The following is a 20,007-nucleotide window of genomic DNA, read 5'->3' as shown; positions in this document are numbered from 1 at the left end:
CATTTCCAGAAACTCTGGATGCTCTGTCGATGACAGTTCTGCGGTGTGCATGTGTTCAAGCTCTGCGCAACGCGTTTTGAATCTGCATAACCACACCCTCCATCCCCGTGAAGGTTCCGTGCGACAAAGCAAGCTCCATTTCCAGCTCCCTGTTCCAAAAATCCATTTAATATATGGTCCCCAAATAGGGGACGTATCAGATATTAAACTAATAAGGACAGACACTACACTTGATCTTGAGCCATTTGGCCGAGAAGAGTTGATCAGAAATGGTTTGCCACTTGGGCCGCACCAAGGCCTACAACCGACACCCACTGTGGAGACGTAGCAAAAGATTGCCGCAGGGAAGACATTTCCAGAAACTCTGGATGCTCTGTCGATGACAGTTCTGCGGTGTGCATGTGTTCAAGCTGTGCGCAACGCGTTTTGAATCTGCATAACCACACCCTCCATCCCCGTGAAGGTTCCGTGTGACAAAGCAAGCTCCATTTCCAGCTCCCTGTTCCAAAAATCCATTTAATATATGGTCCCCAAATAGGGGACGTATCAGATATTAAACTAATAAGAACAGACACTACGCTTGGTCTTGAGCCATTTGGCCAAGAAGAGATGATCAGAAATGGTTTGCCACTTGGGCCGCACCAAGGCCTACAACCGACACCCACTGTGGAGACGTAGCAAAAGATTGCCGCAGGGAAGACATTTCCAGAAACTCTGGATGATCTGTCGATGACAGTTCTGCGGTGTGCATGTGTTCAAGCTGTGTGAAACGCGTTTTGAATCTCCATAACCACACCCTCCACCCCCGTGATGGTTCCGTGCGACAAAGCAAGCTCCATTTCCAGCTCCCTGTTCCAAAAATCCATTTAATATATGGTCCCCAAATAGGGGACGTATCAGATATTAAACTAATAAGAACAGACACTACGCTTGATCTTGAGCCATTTGGCCGAGAAGAGATGATCAGAAATGATTTGCCACTTGGGCCGCACCAAGGCCTACAACCGACACCCACTGTGGAGACGTAGCAAAAGATTGCCGCAGGGAAGACATTTCCAGAAACTCTGGATGCTCTGTCGATGACAGTTCTGCGGTGTGCATGTGTTCAAGCTGTGCGCAACGCGTTTTGAATCTGCATAACCACACCCTCCATCCCCGTGAAGGTTCCGTGTGACAAAGCAAGCTCCATTTCCAGCTCCCTGTTCCAAAAATCCATTTAATATATGGTCCCCAAATAGGGGACGTATCAGATATTAAACTAATAAGAACAGACACTACGCTTGATCTTGAGCCATTTGGCCGAGAAGAGATGATCAGAAATGGTTTGCCACTTGGGCCGCACCAAGGCCTACAACCGACACCCACTGTGGAGACGTAGCAAAAGATTGCCGCAGGGAAGACATTTCCAGAAACTCTGGATGCTCTGTCGATGACAGTTCTGCGGTGTGCATGTGTTCAAGCTGTGCGCAACGCGTTTTGAATCTGCATAACCACACCCTCCATCCCCGTGAAGGTTCCGTGTGACAAAGCAAGCTCCATTTCCAGCTCCCTGTTCCAAAAATCCATTTAATATATGGTCCCCAAATAGGGGACGTATCAGATATTAAACTAATAAGAACAGACACTACGCTTGATCTTGAGCCATTTGGCCGAGAAGAGATGATCAGAAATGGTTTGCCACTTGGGCCGCACCAAGGCCTACAACCGACATCCACTGTGAGACGTAGCAAAAGATTGCCGCAGGGAAGACATTTCCAGAAACTCTGGATGCTCTATCGATGACAGTTCTGCGGTGTGCATGTGTTCAAGCTGTGCGCAACGCATTTTGAATCTGCATAACCACACCCTCCATCCCCGTGAAGGTTCCGTGCGACAAAGCAAGCTCCATTTCCAGCTCCCTGTTCCAAAAATCCATTTAATATATGGTCCCCAAATAGGGGACGTATCAGATATTAAACTAATAAGAACAGGCACTACACTTGATCTTGAGCCATTTGGCCGAGAAGAGTTGATCAGAAATGGTTTGCCACTTGGGCCGCACCAAGGCCTACAACCGACACCCACTGTGGAGACGTAGCAAAAGATTGCCGCAGGGAAGACATTTCCAGAAACTCTGGATGCTCTGTTGATGACAGTTCTGCGGTGTGCATGTGTTCAAGCTGTGCGCAACGCGTTTTGAATCTGCATAACCACACCCTCCATCCCCGTGAAGGTTCCGTGTGACAAAGCAAGCTCCATTTCCAGCTCCCTGTTCCAAAAATCCATTTAATATATGGTCCCCAAATAGGGGACGTATCAGATATTAAACTAATAAGAACAGACACTACGCTTGATCTTGAGCCATTTGGCCGAGAAGAGATGATCAGAAATGGTTTGCCACTTGGGCCGCACCAAGGCCTACAACCGACACCCACTGTGGAGACGTAGCAAAAGATTGCCGCAGGGAAGACATTTCCAGAAACTCTGGATGATCTGTCGATGACAGTTCTGCGGTGTGCATGTGTTCAAGCTGTGCGAAACGCATTTTGAATCTGCATAACCACACCCTCCACCCCCGTGAAGGTTCCGTGCGACAAAGCAAGCTCCATTTCCAGCTCCCTGTTCCAAAAATCCATTTAATATATGGTCCCCAAATAGGGGACGTATCAGATATTAAACTAATAAGAACAGACACTACGCTTGATCTTGAGCCATTTGGCCGAGAAGAGATGATCAGAAATGGTTTGCCACTTGGGCCGCACCAAGGCCTACAACCGACACCCACTGTGGAGACGTAGCAAAAGATTGCCGCAGGGAAGACATTTCCAGAAACTCTGGATGCTCTGTCGATGACAGTTCTGCGGTGTGCATGTGTTCAAGCTGTGCGCAACGCGTTTTGAATCTGCATAACCACACCCTCCATCCCCGTGAAGGTTCCGTGTGACAAAGCAAGCTCCATTTCCAGCTCCCTGTTCCAAAAATCCATTTAATATATGGTCCCCAAATAGGGGACGTAACAGATATTAAACTAATAAGAACAGACACTACGCTTGATCTTGAGCCATTTGGCCGAGAAGAGATGATCAGAAATGGTTTGCCACTTGGGCCGCACCAAGGCCTACAACCGACACCCACTGTGGAGACGTAGCAAAAGATTGCCGCAGGGAAGACATTTCCAGAAACTCTGGATGCTCTGTCGATGACAGTTCTGCGGTGTGCATGTGTTCAAGCTGTGCGCAACGCGTTTTGAATCTGCATAACCACACCCTCCATCCCCGTGAAGGTTCCGTGTGACAAAGCAAGCTCCATTTCCAGCTCCCTGTTCCAAAAATCCATTTAATATATGGTCCCCAAATAGGGGACGTATCAGATATTAAACTAATAAGAACAGACACTACGCTTGATCTTGAGCCATTTGGCCGAGAAGAGATGATCAGAAATGGTTTGCCACTTGGGCCGCACCAAGGCCTACAACCGACACCCACTGTGGAGACGTAGCAAAAGATTGCCGCAGGGAAGACATTTCCAGAAACTCTGGATGCTCTGTCGATGACAGTTCTGCGGTGTGCATGTGTTCAAGCTCTGCGCAACGCGTTTTGAATCTGCATAACCACACCCTCCATCCCCGTGAAGGTTCCGTGCGACAAAGCAAGCTCCATTTCCAGCTCCCTGTTCCAAAAATCCATTTAATATATGGTCCCCAAATAGGGGACGTATCAGATATTAAACTAATAAGGACAGACACTACACTTGATCTTGAGCCATTTGGCCGAGAAGAGTTGATCAGAAATGGTTTGCCACTTGGGCCGCACCAAGGCCTACAACCGACACCCACTGTGGAGACGTAGCAAAAGATTGCCGCAGGGAAGACATTTCCAGAAACTCTGGATGCTCTGTCGATGACAGTTCTGCGGTGTGCATGTGTTCAAGCTGTGCGCAACGCGTTTTGAATCTGCATAACCACACCCTCCATCCCCGTGAAGGTTCCGTGTGACAAAGCAAGCTCCATTTCCAGCTCCCTGTTCCAAAAATCCATTTAATATATGGTCCCCAAATAGGGGACGTATCAGATATTAAACTAATAAGAACAGACACTACGCTTGATCTTGAGCCATTTGGCCAAGAAGAGATGATCAGAAATGGTTTGCCACTTGGGCCGCACCAAGGCCTACAACCGACACCCACTGTGGAGACGTAGCAAAAGATTGCCGCAGGGAAGACATTTCCAGAAACTCTGGATGATCTGTCGATGACAGTTCTGCGGTGTGCATGTGTTCAAGCTGTGTGAAACGCGTTTTGAATCTGCATAACCACACCCTCCACCCCCGTGATGGTTCCGTGCGACAAAGCAAGCTCCATTTCCAGCTCCCTGTTCCAAAAATCCATTTAATATATGGTCCCCAAATAGGGGACGTATCAGATATTAAACTAATAAGAACAGACACTACGCTTGATCTTGAGCCATTTGGCCGAGAAGAGATGATCAGAAATGATTTGCCACTTGGGCCGCACCAAGGCCTACAACCGACACCCACTGTGGAGACGTAGCAAAAGATTGCCGCAGGGAAGACATTTCCAGAAACTCTGGATGCTCTGTCGATGACAGTTCTGCGGTGTGCATGTGTTCAAGCTGTGCGCAACGCGTTTTGAATCTGCATAACCACACCCTCCATCCCCGTGAAGGTTCCGTGTGACAAAGCAAGCTCCATTTCCAGCTCCCTGTTCCAAAAATCCATTTAATATATGGTCCCCAAATAGGGGACGTATCAGATATTAAACTAATAAGAACAGACACTACGCTTGATCTTGAGCCATTTGGCCGAGAAGAGATGATCAGAAATGGTTTGCCACTTGGGCCGCACCAAGGCCTACAACCGACATCCACTGTGAGACGTAGCAAAAGATTGCCGCAGGGAAGACATTTCCAGAAACTCTGGATGCTCTATCGATGACAGTTCTGCGGTGTGCATGTGTTCAAGCTGTGCGCAACGCGTTTTGAATCTGCATAACCACACCCTCCATCCCCGTGAAGGTTCCGTGCGACAAAGCAAGCTCCATTTCCAGCTCCCTGTTCCAAAAATCCATTTAATATATGGTCCCCAAATAGGGGACGTATCAGATATTAAACTAATAAGAACAGACACTACACTTGATCTTGAGCCATTTGGCCGAGAAGAGATGATCAGAAATGGTTTGCCACTTGGGCCGCACCAAGGCCTACAACCGACACCCACTGTGGAGACGTAGCAAAAGATTGCCGCAGGGAAGACATTTCCAGAAACTCTGGATGATCTGTCGATGACAGTTCTGCGGTGTGCATGTGTTCAAGCTGTGCGAAACGCGTTTTGAATCTGCATAACCACACCCTCCACCCCCGTGATGGTTCCGTGCGACAAAGCAAGCTCCATTTCCAGCTCCCTGTTCCAAAAATCCATTTAATATATGGTCCCCAAATAGGGGACGTATCAGATATTAAACTAATAAGAACAGACACTACGCTTGATCTTGAGCCATTTGGCCGAGAAGAGATGATCAGAAATGATTTGCCACTTGGGCCGCACCAAGGCCTACAACCGACACCCACTGTGGAGACGTAGCAAAAGATTGCCGCAGGGAAGACATTTCCAGAAACTCTGGATGCTCTGTCGATGACAGTTCTGCGGTGTGCATGTGTTCAAGCTGTGCGCAACGCGTTTTGAATCTGCATAACCACACCCTCCATCCCCGTGAAGGTTCCGTGTGACAAAGCAAGCTCCATTTCCAGCTCCCTGTTCCAAAAATCCATTTAATATATGGTCCCCAAATAGGGGACGTATCAGATATTAAATTAATAAGAACAGGCACTACGCTTGATCTTGAGCCATTTGGCCGAGAAGAGATGATCAGAAATGGTTTGCCACTTGGGCCGCACCAAGGCCTACAACCGACACCCACTGTGGAGACGTAGCAAAAGATTGCCGCAGGGAAGACATTTCCAGAAACTCTGGATGCTCTGTCGACGACAGTTCTGCGGTGTGCATGTGTTCAAGCTGTGCGCAACGCGTTTTGAATCTGCATAACCACACCCTCCATCCCCGTGAAGGTTCCGTGTGACAGATCAAGCTCCATTTCCAGCTCCCTGTTCCAAAAATCCATTTAATATATGGTCCCCAAATAGGGGACGTATCAGATATTAAACTAATAAGAACAGACACTACGCTTGATCTTGAGCCATTTGGCCGAGAAGAGATGATCAGAAATGGTTTGCCACTTGGGCCGCACCAAGGCCTACAACCGACATCCACTGTGGAGATGTAGCAAAAGATCGCCGCAGGGAAGACATTTCCAGAAACTCTGGATGCTCTATCGATGACAGTTCTGCGGTGTGCATGTGTTCAAGCTGTGCGCAACGCGTTTTGAATCTGCATAACCACACCCTCCATCCCTGTGAAGGTTAAGTGTGACAAAGCAAGCTCCATTTCCAGCTCCCTGTTCCAAAAATCCATTTAATATATGGTCCCCAAATAGGGGACCAATCAGATATTAAACTAATAAGAACAGACACTACGCTTGATCTTGAGCCATTTGGCCGAGAAGAGATGATCAGAAATGGTTTGCCACGGGCCGCACCAAGGCCTACAACCGACACCCACTGTGGAGACGTAGCAAAAGATTGCCGCAGGGAAGACATTTCCAGAAACTCTGGATGCTCTGTCGATGACAGTTCTGCGGTGTGCATGTGTTCAAGCTGTGCGCAACGCGTTTTGAATCTGCATAACCACACCCTCCATCCCCATGAAGGTTCCGTGTGACAAAGCAAGCTCCATTTCCAGCTCCCTGTTCCAAAAATCCATTTAATATATGGTCCCCAAATAGGGGACGTATCAGATATTAAACTAATAAGAACAGGCACTACGCTTGATCTTGAGCCATTTGGCCGAGAAGAGATGATCAGAAATGGTTTGCCACTTGGGCCGCACCAAGACCTACAACCGACACCCACTGTGGAGATGTAGCAAAAGATTGCCGCAGGGAAGACATTTCCAGAAACTCTGGATGCTCTATCGATGACAGTTCTGCGGTGTGCATGTGTTCAAGCTGTGCGCAACGCGTTTTGAATCTGCATAACCACACCCTCCATCCCCATGAAGGTTCCGTGTGACAAAGCAAGCTCCATTTCCAGCTCCCTGTTCCAAAAATCCATTTAATATATGGTCCCCAAATAGGGGATGTATCAGATATTAAACTAATAAGAACAGGCACTACGCTTGATCTTGAGCCATTTGGCCGAGAAGAGATGATCAGAAATGGTTTGCCACTTGGGCCGCACCAAGACCTACAACCGACACCCACTGTGGAGATGTAGCAAAAGATTGCCGCAGGGAAGACATTTCCAGAAACTCTGGATGCTCTATCGATGACAGTTCTGCGGTGTGCATGTGTTCAAGCTGTGCGCAACGCGTTTTGAATCTGCATAACCACACCCTCCATCCCCATGAAGGTTCCGTGTGACAAAGCAAGCTCCATTTCCAGCTCCCTGTTCCAAAAATCCATTTAATATATGGTCCCCAAATAGGGGACGTATCAGATATTAAATTAATAAGAACAGGCACTACGCTTGATCTTGAGCCATTTGGCCGAGAAGAGATGATCAGAAATGGTTTGCCACTTGGGCCGCACCAAGGCCTACAACCGACACCCACTGTGGAGACGTAGCAAAAGATTGCCGCAGGGAATACATTTCCAGAAACTCTGGATGCTCTGTCGACGACAGTTCTGCGGTGTGCATGTGTTCAAGCTGTGCGCAACGCGTTTTGAATCTGCATAACCACACCCTCCATCCCCGTGAAGGTTCCGTGTGACAGATCAAGCTCCATTTCCAGCTCCCTGTTCCAAAAATCCATTTAATATATGGTCCCCAAATAGGGGACGTATCAGATATTAAACTAATAAGAACAGACACTACGCTTGATCTTGAGCCATTTGGCCGAGAAGAGATGATCAGAAATGGTTTGCCACTTGGGCCGCACCAAGGCCTACAACCGACATCCACTGTGGAGATGTAGCAAAAGATCGCCGCAGGGAAGACATTTCCAGAAACTCTGGATGCTCTGTCGACGACAGTTCTGCGGTGTGCATGTGTTCAAGCTGTGCGCAACGCATTTTGAATCTGCCTAACCACACCCTCCATCCCCGTGAAGGTTCCGTGTGACAAAGCAAGCTCCATTTCCAGCTCCCTGTTCCAAAAATCCATTTAATATATGGTCCCCAAATAGGGGACGCATCAGATATTAAACTAATAAGAACAGACACTACGCTTGATCTTGAGCCATTTGGCCGAGAAGAGATGATCAGAAATGGTTTGCCACTTGGGCCGCACCAAGGCCTACAACCGACATCCACTGTGGAGACGTAGCAAAAGATCGCCGCAGGGAAGACATTTCCAGAAACTCTGGATGCTCTATCGATGACAGTTCTGCGGTGTGCATGTGTTCAAGCTGTGCGCAACGCGTTTTGAATCTGCATAACCACACCCTCCATCCCCGTGAAGGTTCCGTGCGACAAAGCAAGCTCCATTTCCAGCTCCCTGTTCCAAAAATCCATTTAATATATGGTCCCCAAATAGGGGACGTATCAGATATTAAACTAATAAGAACAGACACTACACTTGATCTTGAGCCATTTGGCCGAGAAGAGTTGATCAGAAATGGTTTGCCACTTGGGCCGCACCAAGGCCTACAACCGACACCCACTGTGGAGACGTAGCAAAAGATTGCCGCAGGGAAGACATTTCCAGAAACTCTGGATGCTCTGTTGATGACAGTTCTGCGGTGTGCATGTGTTCAAGCTGTGCGCAACGCGTTTTGAATCTGCATAACCACACCCTCCATCCCCGTGAAGGTTCCGTGTGACAAAGCAAGCTCCATTTCCAGCTCCCTGTTCCAAAAATCCATTTAATATATGGTCCCCAAATAGGGGACGTATCAGATATTAAACTAATAAGAACAGACACTACGCTTGATCTTGAGCCATTTGGCCGAGAAGAGATGATCAGAAATGGTTTGCCACTTGGGCCGCACCAAGGCCTACAACCGACACCCACTGTGGAGACGTAGCAAAAGATTGCCGCAGGGAAGACATTTCCAGAAACTCTGGATGATCTGTCGATGACAGTTCTGCGGTGTGCATGTGTTCAAGCTGTGCGAAACGCATTTTGAATCTGCATAACCACACCCTCCACCCCCGTGAAGGTTCCGTGCGACAAAGCAAGCTCCATTTCCAGCTCCCTGTTCCAAAAATCCATTTAATATATGGTCCCCAAATAGGGGACGTATCAGATATTAAACTAATAAGAACAGACACTACGCTTGATCTTGAGCCATTTGGCCGAGAAGAGATGATCAGAAATGGTTTGCCACTTGGGCCGCACCAAGACCTACAACCGACACCCACTGTGGAGATGTAGCAAAAGATTGCCGCAGGGAAGACATTTCCAGAAACTCTGGATGCTCTATCGATGACAGTTCTGCGGTGTGCATGTGTTCAAGCTGTGCGCAACGCGTTTTGAATCTGCATAACCACACCCTCCATCCCCATGAAGGTTCCGTGTGACAAAGCAAGCTCCATTTCCAGCTCCCTGTTCCAAAAATCCATTTAATATATGGTCCCCAAATAGGGGACGTATCAGATATTAAATTAATAAGAACAGGCACTACGCTTGATCTTGAGCCATTTGGCCGAGAAGAGATGATCAGAAATGGTTTGCCACTTGGGCCGCACCAAGGCCTACAACCGACACCCACTGTGGAGACGTAGCAAAAGATTGCCGCAGGGAATACATTTCCAGAAACTCTGGATGCTCTGTCGACGACAGTTCTGCGGTGTGCATGTGTTCAAGCTGTGCGCAACGCGTTTTGAATCTGCATAACCACACCCTCCATCCCCGTGAAGGTTCCGTGTGACAGATCAAGCTCCATTTCCAGCTCCCTGTTCCAAAAATCCATTTAATATATGGTCCCCAAATAGGGGACGTATCAGATATTAAACTAATAAGAACAGACACTACGCTTGATCTTGAGCCATTTGGCCGAGAAGAGATGATCAGAAATGGTTTGCCACTTGGGCCGCACCAAGGCCTACAACCGACATCCACTGTGGAGATGTAGCAAAAGATCGCCGCAGGGAAGACATTTCCAGAAACTCTGGATGCTCTGTCGACGACAGTTCTGCGGTGTGCATGTGTTCAAGCTGTGCGCAACGCATTTTGAATCTGCCTAACCACACCCTCCATCCCCGTGAAGGTTCCGTGTGACAAAGCAAGCTCCATTTCCAGCTCCCTGTTCCAAAAATCCATTTAATATATGGTCCCCAAATAGGGGACGCATCAGATATTAAACTAATAAGAACAGACACTACACTTGATCTTGAGCCATTTGGCCGAGAAGAGTTGATCAGAAATGGTTTGCCACTTGGGCCGCACCAAGGCCTACAACCGACACCCACTGTGGAGACGTAGCAAAAGATTGCCGCAGGGAAGACATTTCCAGAAACTCTGGATGCTCTGTTGATGACAGTTCTGCGGTGTGCATGTGTTCAAGCTGTGCGCAACGCGTTTTGAATCTGCATAACCACACCCTCCATCCCCGTGAAGGTTCCGTGTGACAAAGCAAGCTCCATTTCCAGCTCCCTGTTCCAAAAATCCATTTAATATATGGTCCCCAAATAGGGGACGTATCAGATATTAAACTAATAAGAACAGACACTACGCTTGATCTTGAGCCATTTGGCCGAGAAGAGATGATCAGAAATGGTTTGCCACTTGGGCCGCACCAAGGCCTACAACCGACACCCACTGTGGAGACGTAGCAAAAGATTGCCGCAGGGAAGACATTTCCAGAAACTCTGGATGATCTGTCGATGACAGTTCTGCGGTGTGCATGTGTTCAAGCTGTGCGAAACGCATTTTGAATCTGCATAACCACACCCTCCACCCCCGTGAAGGTTCCGTGCGACAAAGCAAGCTCCATTTCCAGCTCCCTGTTCCAAAAATCCATTTAATATATGGTCCCCAAATAGGGGACGTATCAGATATTAAACTAATAAGAACAGACACTACGCTTGATCTTGAGCCATTTGGCCGAGAAGAGATGATCAGAAATGGTTTGCCACTTGGGCCGCACCAAGGCCTACAACCGACACCCACTGTGGAGACGTAGCAAAAGATTGCCGCAGGGAAGACATTTCCAGAAACTCTGGATGCTCTGTCGATGACAGTTCTGCGGTGTGCATGTGTTCAAGCTGTGCGCAACGCGTTTTGAATCTGCATAACCACACCCTCCATCCCCGTGAAGGTTCCGTGTGACAAAGCAAGCTCCATTTCCAGCTCCCTGTTCCAAAAATCCATTTAATATATGGTCCCCAAATAGGGGACGTATCAGATATTAAACTAATAAGAACAGACACTACGCTTGATCTTGATCCATTTGGCCGAGAAGAGATGATCAGAAATGGTTTGCCACTTGGGCCGCACCAAGGCCTACAACCGACACCCACTGTTAAGACGTAGCAAAAGATTGCCGCAGGGAAGACATTTCCAGAAACTCTGGATGCTCTGTTGATGACAGTTCTGCGGTGTGCATGTGTTCAAGCTGTGCGCAACGCGTTTTGAATCTGCATAACCACACCCTCCATCCCCGTGAAGGTTCCGTGTGACAAAGCAAGCTCCATTTCCAGCTCCCTGTTCCAAAAATCCATTTAATATATGGTCCCCAAATAGGGGACGTAACAGATATTAAACTAATAAGAACAGACACTACGCTTGATCTTGAGCCATTTGGCCGAGAAGAGATGATCAGAAATGGTTTGACACTTGGGCCGCACCAAGGCCTACAACCGACACCCACTGTGGAGACGTAGCAAAAGATTGCCGCAGGGAAGACATTTCCAGAAACTCTGGATGCTCTGTCGATGACAGTTCTGCGGTGTGCATGTGTTCAAGCTGTGCGCAACGCGTTTTGAATCTGCATAACCACACCCTCCATCCCCGTGAAGGTTCCGTGTGACAAAGCAAGCTCCATTTCCAGCTCCCTGTTCCAAAAATCCATTTAATATATGGTCCCCAAATAGGGGACGTATCAGATATTAAACTAATAAGAACAGACACTACGCTTGATCTTGAGCCATTTGGCCGAGAAGAGATGATCAGAAATGGTTTGCCACTTGGGCCGCACCAAGGCCTACAACCGACACCCACTGTGGAGACGTAGCAAAAGATTGCCGCAGGGAAGACATTTCCAGAAACTCTGGATGCTCTGTCGATGACAGTTCTGCGGTGTGCATGTGTTCAAGCTCTGCGCAACGCGTTTTGAATCTGCATAACCACACCCTCCATCCCCGTGAAGGTTCCGTGCGACAAAGCAAGCTCCATTTCCAGCTCCCTGTTCCAAAAATCCATTTAATATATGGTCCCCAAATAGGGGACGTATCAGATATTAAACTAATAAGGACAGACACTACACTTGATCTTGAGCCATTTGGCCGAGAAGAGTTGATCAGAAATGGTTTGCCACTTGGGCCGCACCAAGGCCTACAACCGACACCCACTGTGGAGACGTAGCAAAAGATTGCCGCAGGGAAGACATTTCCAGAAACTCTGGATGCTCTGTCGATGACAGTTCTGCGGTGTGCATGTGTTCAAGCTGTGCGCAACGCGTTTTGAATCTGCATAACCACACCCTCCATCCCCATGAAGGTTCCGTGTGACAAAGCAAGCTCCATTTCCAGCTCCCTGTTCCAAAAATCCATTTAATATATGGTCCCCAAATAGGGGACGTATCAGATATTAAACTAATAAGAACAGACACTACGCTTGATCTTGAGCCATTTGGCCAAGAAGAGATGATCAGAAATGGTTTGCCACTTGGGCCGCACCAAGGCCTACAACCGACACCCACTGTGGAGACGTAGCAAAAGATTGCCGCAGGGAAGACATTTCCAGAAACTCTGGATGATCTGTCGATGACAGTTCTGCGGTGTGCATGTGTTCAAGCTGTGTGAAACGCGTTTTGAATCTGCATAACCACACCCTCCACCCCCGTGATGGTTCCGTGCGACAAAGCAAGCTCCATTTCCAGCTCCCTGTTCCAAAAATCCATTTAATATATGGTCCCCAAATAGGGGACGTATCAGATATTAAACTAATAAGAACAGACACTACGCTTGATCTTGAGCCATTTGGCCGAGAAGAGATGATCAGAAATGATTTGCCACTTGGGCCGCACCAAGGCCTACAACCGACACCCACTGTGGAGACGTAGCAAAAGATTGCCGCAGGGAAGACATTTCCAGAAACTCTGGATGCTCTGTCGATGACAGTTCTGCGGTGTGCATGTGTTCAAGCTGTGCGCAACGCGTTTTGAATCTGCATAACCACACCCTCCATCCCCATGAAGGTTCCGTGTGACAAAGCAAGCTCCATTTCCAGCTCCCTGTTCCAAAAAATCCATTTAATATATGGTCCCCAAATAGGGGACGTATCAGATATTAAACTAATAAGAACAGACACTACGCTTGATCTTGAGCCATTTGGCCGAGAAGAGATGATCAGAAATGGTTTGCCACTTGGGCCGCACCAAGGCCTACAACCGACACCCACTGTGGAGACGTAGCAAAAGATTGCCGCAGGGAAGACATTTCCAGAAACTCTGGATGCTCTGTCGATGACAGTTCTGCGGTGTGCATGTGTTCAAGCTGTGCGCAACGCGTTTTGAATCTGCATAACCACACCCTCCATCCCCGTGAAGGTTCCGTGTGACAAAGCAAGCTCCATTTCCAGCTCCCTGTTCCAAAAATCCATTTAATATATGGTCCCCAAATAGGGGACGTATCAGATATTAAACTAATAAGAACAGACACTACGCTTGATCTTGAGCCATTTGGCCGAGAAGAGATGATCAGAAATGGTTTGCCACTTGGGCCGCACCAAGGCCTACAACCGACATCCACTGTGAGACGTAGCAAAAGATTGCCGCAGGGAAGACATTTCCAGAAACTCTGGATGCTCTATCGATGACAGTTCTGCGGTGTGCATGTGTTCAAGCTGTGCGCAACGCGTTTTGAATCTGCATAACCACACCCTCCATCCCCGTGAAGGTTCCGTGCGACAAAGCAAGCTCCATTTCCAGCTCCCTGTTCCAAAAATCCATTTAATATATGGTCCCCAAATAGGGGACGTATCAGATATTAAACTAATAAGAACAGACACTACACTTGATCTTGAGCCATTTGGCCGAGAAGAGATGATCAGAAATGGTTTGCCACTTGGGCCGCACCAAGGCCTACAACCGACACCCACTGTGGAGACGTAGCAAAAGATTGCCGCAGGGAAGACATTTCCAAAAACTCTGGATGATCTGTCGATGACAGTTCTGCGGTGTGCATGTGTTCAAGCTGTGCGAAACGCGTTTTGAATCTGCATAACCACACCCTCCACCCCCGTGATGGTTCCGTGCGACAAAGCAAGCTCCATTTCCAGCTCCCTGTTCCAAAAATCCATTTAATATATGGTCCCCAAATAGGGGACGTATCAGATATTAAACTAATAAGAACAGACACTACGCTTGATCTTGAGCCATTTGGCCGAGAAGAGATGATCAGAAATGATTTGCCACTTGGGCCGCACCAAGGTCTACAACCGACACCCACTGTGGAGACGTAGCAAAAGATTGCCGCAGGGAAGACATTTCCAGAAACTCTGGATGCTCTGTCGATGACAGTTCTGCGGTGTGCATGTGTTCAAGCTGTGCGCAACGCGTTTTGAATCTGCATAACCACACCCTCCATCCCCGTGAAGGTTCCGTGTGACAAAGCAAGCTCCATTTCCAGCTCCCTGTTCCAAAAATCCATTTAATATATGGTCCCCAAATAGGGGACGTATCAGATATTAAACTAATAAGAACAGACACTACGCTTGATCTTGAGCCATTTGGCCGAGAAGAGATGATCAGAAATGGTTTGCCACTTGGGCCGCACCAAGGCCTACAACCGACACCCACTGTGGAGACGTAGCAAAAGATTGCCGCAGGGAAGACATTTCCAGAAACTCTGGATGCTCTGTCGATGACAGTTCTGCGGTGTGCATGTGTTCAAGCTGTGCGCAACGCGTTTTGAATCTGCATAACCACACCCTCCATCCCCGTGAAGGTTCCGTGTGACAAAGCAAGCTCCATTTCCAGCTCCCTGTTCCAAAAATCCATGTAATATATGGTCCCCAAATACGGGACGTATCAGATATTAAACTAATAACAGACACTACGCTTGATCTTGATCCATTTGGCCGAGAAGAGATGATCAGAAATGGTTTGCCACTTGGGCCGCACCAAGGCCTACAACCGACACCCACTGTTAAGACGTAGCAAAAGATTGCCGCAGGGAAGACATTTCCAGAAACTCTGGATGCTCTGTCGATGACAGTTCTGCGGTGTGCATGTGTTCAAGCTGTGCGCAACGCGTTTTGAATCTGCATAACCACACCCTCCATCCCCGTGAAGGTTCCGTGTGACAAAGCAAGCTCCATTTCCAGCTCCCTGTTCCAAAAATCCATTTAATATATGGTCCCCAAATAGGGGACGTAACAGATATTAAACTAATAAGAACAGACACTACGCTTGATCTTGAGCCATTTGGCCGAGAAGAGATGATCAGAAATGGTTTGACACTTGGGCCGCACCAAGGCCTACAACCGACACCCACTGTGGAGACGTAGCAAAAGATTGCCGCAGGGAAGACATTTCCAGAAACTCTGGATGCTCTGTCGATGACAGTTCTGCGGTGTGCATGTGTTCAAGCTGTGCGCAACGCGTTTTGAATCTGCATAACCACACCCTCCATCCCCGTGAAGGTTCCGTGTGACAAAGCAAGCTCCATTTCCAGCTCCCTGTTCCAAAAATCCATTTAATATATGGTCCCCAAATAGGGGACGTATCAGATATTAAACTAATAAGAACAGACACTACGCTTGATCTTGAGCCATTTGGCCGAGAAGAGATGATCAGAAATGGTTTGCCACTTGGGCCGCACCAAGGCCTACAACCGACACCCACTGTGGAGACGTAGCAAAAGATTGCCGCAGGGAAGACATTTCCAGAAACTCTGGATGCTCTGTCGATGACAGTTCTGCGGTGTGCATGTGTTCAAGCTCTGCGCAACGCGTTTTGAATCTGCATAACCACACCCTCCATCCCCGTGAAGGTTCCGTGCGACAAAGCAAGCTCCATTTCCAGCTCCCTGTTCCAAAAATCCATTTAATATATGGTCCCCAAATAGGGGACGTATCAGATATTAAACTAATAAGGACAGACACTACACTTGATCTTGAGCCATTTGGCCGAGAAGAGTTGATCAGAAATGGTTTGCCACTTGGGCCGCACCAAGGCCTACAACCGACACCCACTGTGGAGACGTAGCAAAAGATTGCCGCAGGGAAGACATTTCCAGAAACTCTGGATGATCTGTCGATGACAGTTCTGCGGTGTGCATGTGTTCAAGCTGTGCGCAACGCGTTTTGAATCTGCATAACCACACCCTCCACCCCCGTGATGGTTCCGTGCGACAAAGCAAGCTCCATTTCCAGCTCCCTGTTCCAAAAATCCATTTAATATATGGTCCCCAAATAGGGGACGTATCAGATATTAAACTAATAAGAACAGACACTACGCTTGATCTTGAGCCATTTGGCCGAGAAGAGATGATCAGAAATGATTTGCCACTTGGGCCGCACCAAGGCCTACAACCGACACCCACTGTGGAGACGTAGCAAAAGATTGCCGCAGGGAAGACATTTCCAGAAACTCTGGATGCTCTGTCGATGACAGTTCTGCGGTGTGCATGTGTTCAAGCTGTGCGCAACGCGTTTTGAATCTGCATAACCACACCCTCCACCCCCGTGAAGGTTCCGTGTGACAAAGCAAGCTCCATTTCCAGCTCCCTGTTCCAAAAATCCATTTAATATATGGTCCCCAAATAGGGGACGTATCAGATATTAAACTAATAAGAACAGACACTACGCTTGATCTTGAGCCATTTGGCCGAGAAGAGATGATCAGAAATGGTTTGCCACTTGGGCCGCACCAAGGCCTACAACCGACACCCACTGTGGAGACGTAGCAAAAGATTGCCGCAGGGAAGACATTTCCAGAAACTCTGGATGCTCTGTCGATGACAGTTCTGCGGTGTGCATGTGTTCAAGCTGTGCGCAACGCGTTTTGAATCTGCATAACCACACCCTCCATCCCCGTGAAGGTTCCGTGTGACAAAGCAAGCTCCATTTCCAGCTCCCTGTTCCAAAAATCCATTTAATATATGGTCCCCAAATAGGGGACGTATCAGATATTAAACTAATAAGAACAGACACTACGCTTGATCTTGAGCCATTTGGCCGCGAAGAGATGATCAGAAATGGTTTGCCACTTGGGCCGCACCAAGGCCTACAACCGACATCCACTGTGGAGACGTAGCAAAAGATTGCCGCAGGGAAGACATTTCCAGAAACTCTGGATGCTCTATCGATGACAGTTCTGCGGTGTGCATGTGTTCAAGCTGTGCGCAACGCGTTTTGAATCTGCATAACCACACCCTCCATCCCCGTGAAGGTTCCGTGCGACAAAGCAAGCTCCATTTCCAGCTCCCTGTTCCAAAAATCCATTTAATATATGGTCCCCAAATAGGGGACGTATCAGATATTAAACTAATAAGAACAGACACTACACTTGATCTTGAGCCATTTGGCCGAGAAGAGATGATCAGAAATGGTTTGCCACTTGGGCCGCACCAAGGCCTACAACCGACACCCACTGTGGAGACGTAGCAAAAGATTGCCGCAGGGAAGACATTTCCAAAAACTCTGGATGATCTGTCGATGACAGTTCTGCGGTGTGCATGTGTTCAAGCTGTGCGAAACGCGTTTTGAATCTGCATAACCACACCCTCCACCCCCGTGATGGTTCCGTGCGACAAAGCAAGCTCCATTTCCAGCTCCCTGTTCCAAAAATCCATTTAATATATGGTCCCCAAATAGGGGACGTATCAGATATTAAACTAATAAGAACAGACACTACGCTTGATCTTGAGCCATTTGGCCGAGAAGAGATGATCAGAAATGATTTGCCACTTGGGCCGCACCAAGGTCTACAACCGACACCCACTGTGGAGACGTAGCAAAAGATTGCCGCAGGGAAGACATTTCCAGAAACTCTGGATGCTCTGTCGATGACAGTTCTGCGGTGTGCATGTGTTCAAGCTGTGCGCAACGCGTTTTGAATCTGCATAACCACACCCTCCATCCCCGTGAAGGTTCCGTGTGACAAAGCAAGCTCCATTTCCAGCTCCCTGTTCCAAAAATCCATTTAATATATGGTCCCCAAATAGGGGACGTAACAGATATTAAACTAATAAGAACAGACACTACGCTTGATCTTGAGCCATTTGGCCGAGAAGAGATGATCAGAAATGGTTTGCCACTTGGGCCGCACCAAGGCCTACAACCGACACCCACTGTGGAGACGTAGCAAAAGATTGCCGCAGGGAAGACATTTCCAGAAACTCTGGATGCTCTGTCGACGACAGTTCTGCGGTGTGCATGTGTTCAAGCTGTGCGCAACGCGTTTTGAATCTGCATAACCACACCCTCCATCCCCGTGAAGGTTCCGTGTGACAAAGCAAGCTCCATTTCCAGCTCCCTGTTCCAAAAATCCAATTAATATATGGTCCCCAAATAGGGGACGTATCAGATATTAAACTAATAAGAACAGACACTACGCTTGATCTTGAGCCATTTGGCCGAGAAGAGATGATCAGAAATGGTTTGCCACTTGGGCCGCACCAAGGCCTACAACCGACACCCACTGTGGAGACGTAGCAAAAGATTGCCGCAGGGAAGACATTTCCAGAAACTCTGGATGCTCTGTCGACGACAGTTCTGCGGTGTGCATGTGTTCAAGCTGTGCGCAACGCGTTTTGAATCTGCATAACCACACCCTCCATCCCCGTGAAGGTTCCGTGTGACAAAGCAAGCTCCATTTCCAGCTCCCTGTTCCAAAAATCCATTTAATATATGGTCCCCAAATAGGGGACGTATCAGATATTAAACTAATAAGAACAGACACTACGCTTGATCTTGAGCCATTTGGCCGAGAAGAGATGATCAGAAATGGTTTGCCACTTGGGCCGCACCAAGGCCTACAACCGACACCAACTGTGGAGACGTAGCAAAAGATTGCCGCAGGGAAGACATTTCCAGAAACTCTGGATGCTCTGTCGATGACAGTTCTGCGGTGTGCATGTGTTCAAGCTGTGCGCAACGCGTTTTGAATCTGCATAACCACACCCTCCATCCCCGTGAAGGTTCCGTGTGACAAAGCAAGCTCCATTTCCAGCTCCCTGTTCCAAAAATCCATTTAATATATGGTCCCCAAATAGGAGACGTATCAGATATTAAACTAATAAGAACAGACACTACGCTTGATCTTGAGCCATTTGGCCGAGAAGAGATGATCAGAAATGGTTTGCCACTTGGGCCGCACCAAGGCCTACAACCGACATCCACTGTGAGACGTAGCAAAAGATTGCCGCAGGGAAGACATTTCCAGAAACTATGGATGCTCTATCGATGACAGTTCTGCGGTGTGCATGTGTTCAAGCTGTGCGCAACGCGTTTTGAATCTGCATAACCACACCCTCCATCCCCGTGAAGGTTCCGTGTGACAAAGCAAGCTCCATTTCCAGCTCCCTGTTCCAAAAATCCATTTAATATATGGTCCCCAAATAGGGGACGTATCAGATATTAAACTAATAAGAACAGACACTACGCTTGATCTTGAGCCATTTGGCCGAGAAGAGATGATCAGAAATGGTTTGCCACTTGGGCCGCACCAAGGCCTACAACCGACATCCACTGTGAGACGTAGCAAAAGATTGCCGCAGGGAAGACATTTCCAGAAACTATGGATGCTCTATCGATGACAGTTCTGCGGTGTGCATGTGTTCAAGCTGTGC

General features: G+C 48.0%; 57 pseudogenes; all 57 read right to left on the bottom strand.

The window, feature by feature from the left end:
• Nucleotides 1-87: 87 nt before the first annotated feature.
• Nucleotides 88-261, bottom strand: LOC143791406 (U2 spliceosomal RNA; annotated as a pseudogene).
• Nucleotides 262-437: 176 nt separating this feature from the next.
• On the bottom strand, nt 438-611 carry LOC143791618 (U2 spliceosomal RNA; annotated as a pseudogene).
• A 138-nt stretch (nt 612-749) lies between these two features.
• On the bottom strand, nt 750-961 carry LOC143792215 (U2 spliceosomal RNA; annotated as a pseudogene).
• A 176-nt stretch (nt 962-1,137) lies between these two features.
• LOC143792360 (U2 spliceosomal RNA) lies at nt 1,138-1,311 on the bottom strand (annotated as a pseudogene).
• Nucleotides 1,312-1,487: 176 nt separating this feature from the next.
• On the bottom strand, nt 1,488-1,661 carry LOC143792359 (U2 spliceosomal RNA; annotated as a pseudogene).
• Nucleotides 1,662-1,836: 175 nt separating this feature from the next.
• On the bottom strand, nt 1,837-2,010 carry LOC143791300 (U2 spliceosomal RNA; annotated as a pseudogene).
• Nucleotides 2,011-2,186: 176 nt separating this feature from the next.
• On the bottom strand, nt 2,187-2,360 carry LOC143792357 (U2 spliceosomal RNA; annotated as a pseudogene).
• A 176-nt stretch (nt 2,361-2,536) lies between these two features.
• On the bottom strand, nt 2,537-2,710 carry LOC143791933 (U2 spliceosomal RNA; annotated as a pseudogene).
• Nucleotides 2,711-2,886: 176 nt separating this feature from the next.
• Nucleotides 2,887-3,060, bottom strand: LOC143791767 (U2 spliceosomal RNA; annotated as a pseudogene).
• Nucleotides 3,061-3,236: 176 nt separating this feature from the next.
• On the bottom strand, nt 3,237-3,410 carry LOC143792356 (U2 spliceosomal RNA; annotated as a pseudogene).
• Nucleotides 3,411-3,586: 176 nt separating this feature from the next.
• Nucleotides 3,587-3,760, bottom strand: LOC143791405 (U2 spliceosomal RNA; annotated as a pseudogene).
• A 176-nt stretch (nt 3,761-3,936) lies between these two features.
• Nucleotides 3,937-4,110, bottom strand: LOC143791329 (U2 spliceosomal RNA; annotated as a pseudogene).
• A 138-nt stretch (nt 4,111-4,248) lies between these two features.
• LOC143792191 (U2 spliceosomal RNA) lies at nt 4,249-4,460 on the bottom strand (annotated as a pseudogene).
• A 176-nt stretch (nt 4,461-4,636) lies between these two features.
• Nucleotides 4,637-4,810, bottom strand: LOC143792355 (U2 spliceosomal RNA; annotated as a pseudogene).
• A 175-nt stretch (nt 4,811-4,985) lies between these two features.
• On the bottom strand, nt 4,986-5,159 carry LOC143792396 (U2 spliceosomal RNA; annotated as a pseudogene).
• Nucleotides 5,160-5,297: 138 nt separating this feature from the next.
• LOC143792539 (U2 spliceosomal RNA) lies at nt 5,298-5,509 on the bottom strand (annotated as a pseudogene).
• Nucleotides 5,510-5,685: 176 nt separating this feature from the next.
• On the bottom strand, nt 5,686-5,859 carry LOC143791955 (U2 spliceosomal RNA; annotated as a pseudogene).
• Nucleotides 5,860-6,057: 198 nt separating this feature from the next.
• Nucleotides 6,058-6,209, bottom strand: LOC143791681 (U2 spliceosomal RNA; annotated as a pseudogene).
• A 176-nt stretch (nt 6,210-6,385) lies between these two features.
• LOC143791540 (U2 spliceosomal RNA) lies at nt 6,386-6,559 on the bottom strand (annotated as a pseudogene).
• A 174-nt stretch (nt 6,560-6,733) lies between these two features.
• LOC143791471 (U2 spliceosomal RNA) lies at nt 6,734-6,907 on the bottom strand (annotated as a pseudogene).
• Nucleotides 6,908-7,083: 176 nt separating this feature from the next.
• On the bottom strand, nt 7,084-7,257 carry LOC143791821 (U2 spliceosomal RNA; annotated as a pseudogene).
• Nucleotides 7,258-7,433: 176 nt separating this feature from the next.
• On the bottom strand, nt 7,434-7,607 carry LOC143791915 (U2 spliceosomal RNA; annotated as a pseudogene).
• A 198-nt stretch (nt 7,608-7,805) lies between these two features.
• LOC143791680 (U2 spliceosomal RNA) lies at nt 7,806-7,957 on the bottom strand (annotated as a pseudogene).
• Nucleotides 7,958-8,133: 176 nt separating this feature from the next.
• LOC143791588 (U2 spliceosomal RNA) lies at nt 8,134-8,307 on the bottom strand (annotated as a pseudogene).
• A 176-nt stretch (nt 8,308-8,483) lies between these two features.
• On the bottom strand, nt 8,484-8,657 carry LOC143791605 (U2 spliceosomal RNA; annotated as a pseudogene).
• A 176-nt stretch (nt 8,658-8,833) lies between these two features.
• Nucleotides 8,834-9,007, bottom strand: LOC143792354 (U2 spliceosomal RNA; annotated as a pseudogene).
• A 176-nt stretch (nt 9,008-9,183) lies between these two features.
• On the bottom strand, nt 9,184-9,357 carry LOC143791922 (U2 spliceosomal RNA; annotated as a pseudogene).
• Nucleotides 9,358-9,533: 176 nt separating this feature from the next.
• On the bottom strand, nt 9,534-9,707 carry LOC143791914 (U2 spliceosomal RNA; annotated as a pseudogene).
• A 198-nt stretch (nt 9,708-9,905) lies between these two features.
• LOC143791679 (U2 spliceosomal RNA) lies at nt 9,906-10,057 on the bottom strand (annotated as a pseudogene).
• Nucleotides 10,058-10,233: 176 nt separating this feature from the next.
• LOC143791454 (U2 spliceosomal RNA) lies at nt 10,234-10,407 on the bottom strand (annotated as a pseudogene).
• Nucleotides 10,408-10,583: 176 nt separating this feature from the next.
• On the bottom strand, nt 10,584-10,757 carry LOC143792353 (U2 spliceosomal RNA; annotated as a pseudogene).
• A 176-nt stretch (nt 10,758-10,933) lies between these two features.
• LOC143791911 (U2 spliceosomal RNA) lies at nt 10,934-11,107 on the bottom strand (annotated as a pseudogene).
• Nucleotides 11,108-11,283: 176 nt separating this feature from the next.
• On the bottom strand, nt 11,284-11,457 carry LOC143791876 (U2 spliceosomal RNA; annotated as a pseudogene).
• Nucleotides 11,458-11,633: 176 nt separating this feature from the next.
• Nucleotides 11,634-11,807, bottom strand: LOC143791766 (U2 spliceosomal RNA; annotated as a pseudogene).
• Nucleotides 11,808-11,983: 176 nt separating this feature from the next.
• On the bottom strand, nt 11,984-12,157 carry LOC143792352 (U2 spliceosomal RNA; annotated as a pseudogene).
• A 176-nt stretch (nt 12,158-12,333) lies between these two features.
• LOC143791404 (U2 spliceosomal RNA) lies at nt 12,334-12,507 on the bottom strand (annotated as a pseudogene).
• A 176-nt stretch (nt 12,508-12,683) lies between these two features.
• Nucleotides 12,684-12,857, bottom strand: LOC143792231 (U2 spliceosomal RNA; annotated as a pseudogene).
• Nucleotides 12,858-12,995: 138 nt separating this feature from the next.
• LOC143792189 (U2 spliceosomal RNA) lies at nt 12,996-13,207 on the bottom strand (annotated as a pseudogene).
• A 176-nt stretch (nt 13,208-13,383) lies between these two features.
• LOC143791599 (U2 spliceosomal RNA) lies at nt 13,384-13,558 on the bottom strand (annotated as a pseudogene).
• Nucleotides 13,559-13,734: 176 nt separating this feature from the next.
• LOC143792351 (U2 spliceosomal RNA) lies at nt 13,735-13,908 on the bottom strand (annotated as a pseudogene).
• Nucleotides 13,909-14,083: 175 nt separating this feature from the next.
• LOC143792385 (U2 spliceosomal RNA) lies at nt 14,084-14,257 on the bottom strand (annotated as a pseudogene).
• Nucleotides 14,258-14,395: 138 nt separating this feature from the next.
• Nucleotides 14,396-14,607, bottom strand: LOC143792538 (U2 spliceosomal RNA; annotated as a pseudogene).
• A 176-nt stretch (nt 14,608-14,783) lies between these two features.
• LOC143792350 (U2 spliceosomal RNA) lies at nt 14,784-14,957 on the bottom strand (annotated as a pseudogene).
• A 176-nt stretch (nt 14,958-15,133) lies between these two features.
• LOC143792085 (U2 spliceosomal RNA) lies at nt 15,134-15,304 on the bottom strand (annotated as a pseudogene).
• Nucleotides 15,305-15,480: 176 nt separating this feature from the next.
• Nucleotides 15,481-15,654, bottom strand: LOC143791765 (U2 spliceosomal RNA; annotated as a pseudogene).
• Nucleotides 15,655-15,830: 176 nt separating this feature from the next.
• Nucleotides 15,831-16,004, bottom strand: LOC143792348 (U2 spliceosomal RNA; annotated as a pseudogene).
• A 176-nt stretch (nt 16,005-16,180) lies between these two features.
• LOC143791403 (U2 spliceosomal RNA) lies at nt 16,181-16,354 on the bottom strand (annotated as a pseudogene).
• Nucleotides 16,355-16,529: 175 nt separating this feature from the next.
• On the bottom strand, nt 16,530-16,704 carry LOC143791285 (U2 spliceosomal RNA; annotated as a pseudogene).
• A 176-nt stretch (nt 16,705-16,880) lies between these two features.
• LOC143792153 (U2 spliceosomal RNA) lies at nt 16,881-17,054 on the bottom strand (annotated as a pseudogene).
• Nucleotides 17,055-17,230: 176 nt separating this feature from the next.
• Nucleotides 17,231-17,404, bottom strand: LOC143791726 (U2 spliceosomal RNA; annotated as a pseudogene).
• Nucleotides 17,405-17,580: 176 nt separating this feature from the next.
• Nucleotides 17,581-17,754, bottom strand: LOC143792373 (U2 spliceosomal RNA; annotated as a pseudogene).
• Nucleotides 17,755-17,892: 138 nt separating this feature from the next.
• On the bottom strand, nt 17,893-18,104 carry LOC143792537 (U2 spliceosomal RNA; annotated as a pseudogene).
• Nucleotides 18,105-18,280: 176 nt separating this feature from the next.
• Nucleotides 18,281-18,454, bottom strand: LOC143791764 (U2 spliceosomal RNA; annotated as a pseudogene).
• Nucleotides 18,455-18,630: 176 nt separating this feature from the next.
• On the bottom strand, nt 18,631-18,804 carry LOC143791355 (U2 spliceosomal RNA; annotated as a pseudogene).
• A 176-nt stretch (nt 18,805-18,980) lies between these two features.
• Nucleotides 18,981-19,154, bottom strand: LOC143792346 (U2 spliceosomal RNA; annotated as a pseudogene).
• A 176-nt stretch (nt 19,155-19,330) lies between these two features.
• Nucleotides 19,331-19,504, bottom strand: LOC143791564 (U2 spliceosomal RNA; annotated as a pseudogene).
• Nucleotides 19,505-19,679: 175 nt separating this feature from the next.
• On the bottom strand, nt 19,680-19,853 carry LOC143792345 (U2 spliceosomal RNA; annotated as a pseudogene).
• Between the last annotated feature and the right edge of the window lie 154 nt (nt 19,854-20,007).

This window comes from Ranitomeya variabilis, unplaced genomic scaffold (genome assembly GCF_051348905.1).
Source record: "Ranitomeya variabilis isolate aRanVar5 unplaced genomic scaffold, aRanVar5.hap1 Scaffold_69, whole genome shotgun sequence".
NCBI lineage: Eukaryota > Metazoa > Chordata > Amphibia > Anura > Dendrobatidae > Ranitomeya > Ranitomeya variabilis.
The sequence above is the reverse complement of the archived record's forward strand: the minus strand, read 5'-3'. Positions and strand labels throughout refer to the sequence as shown.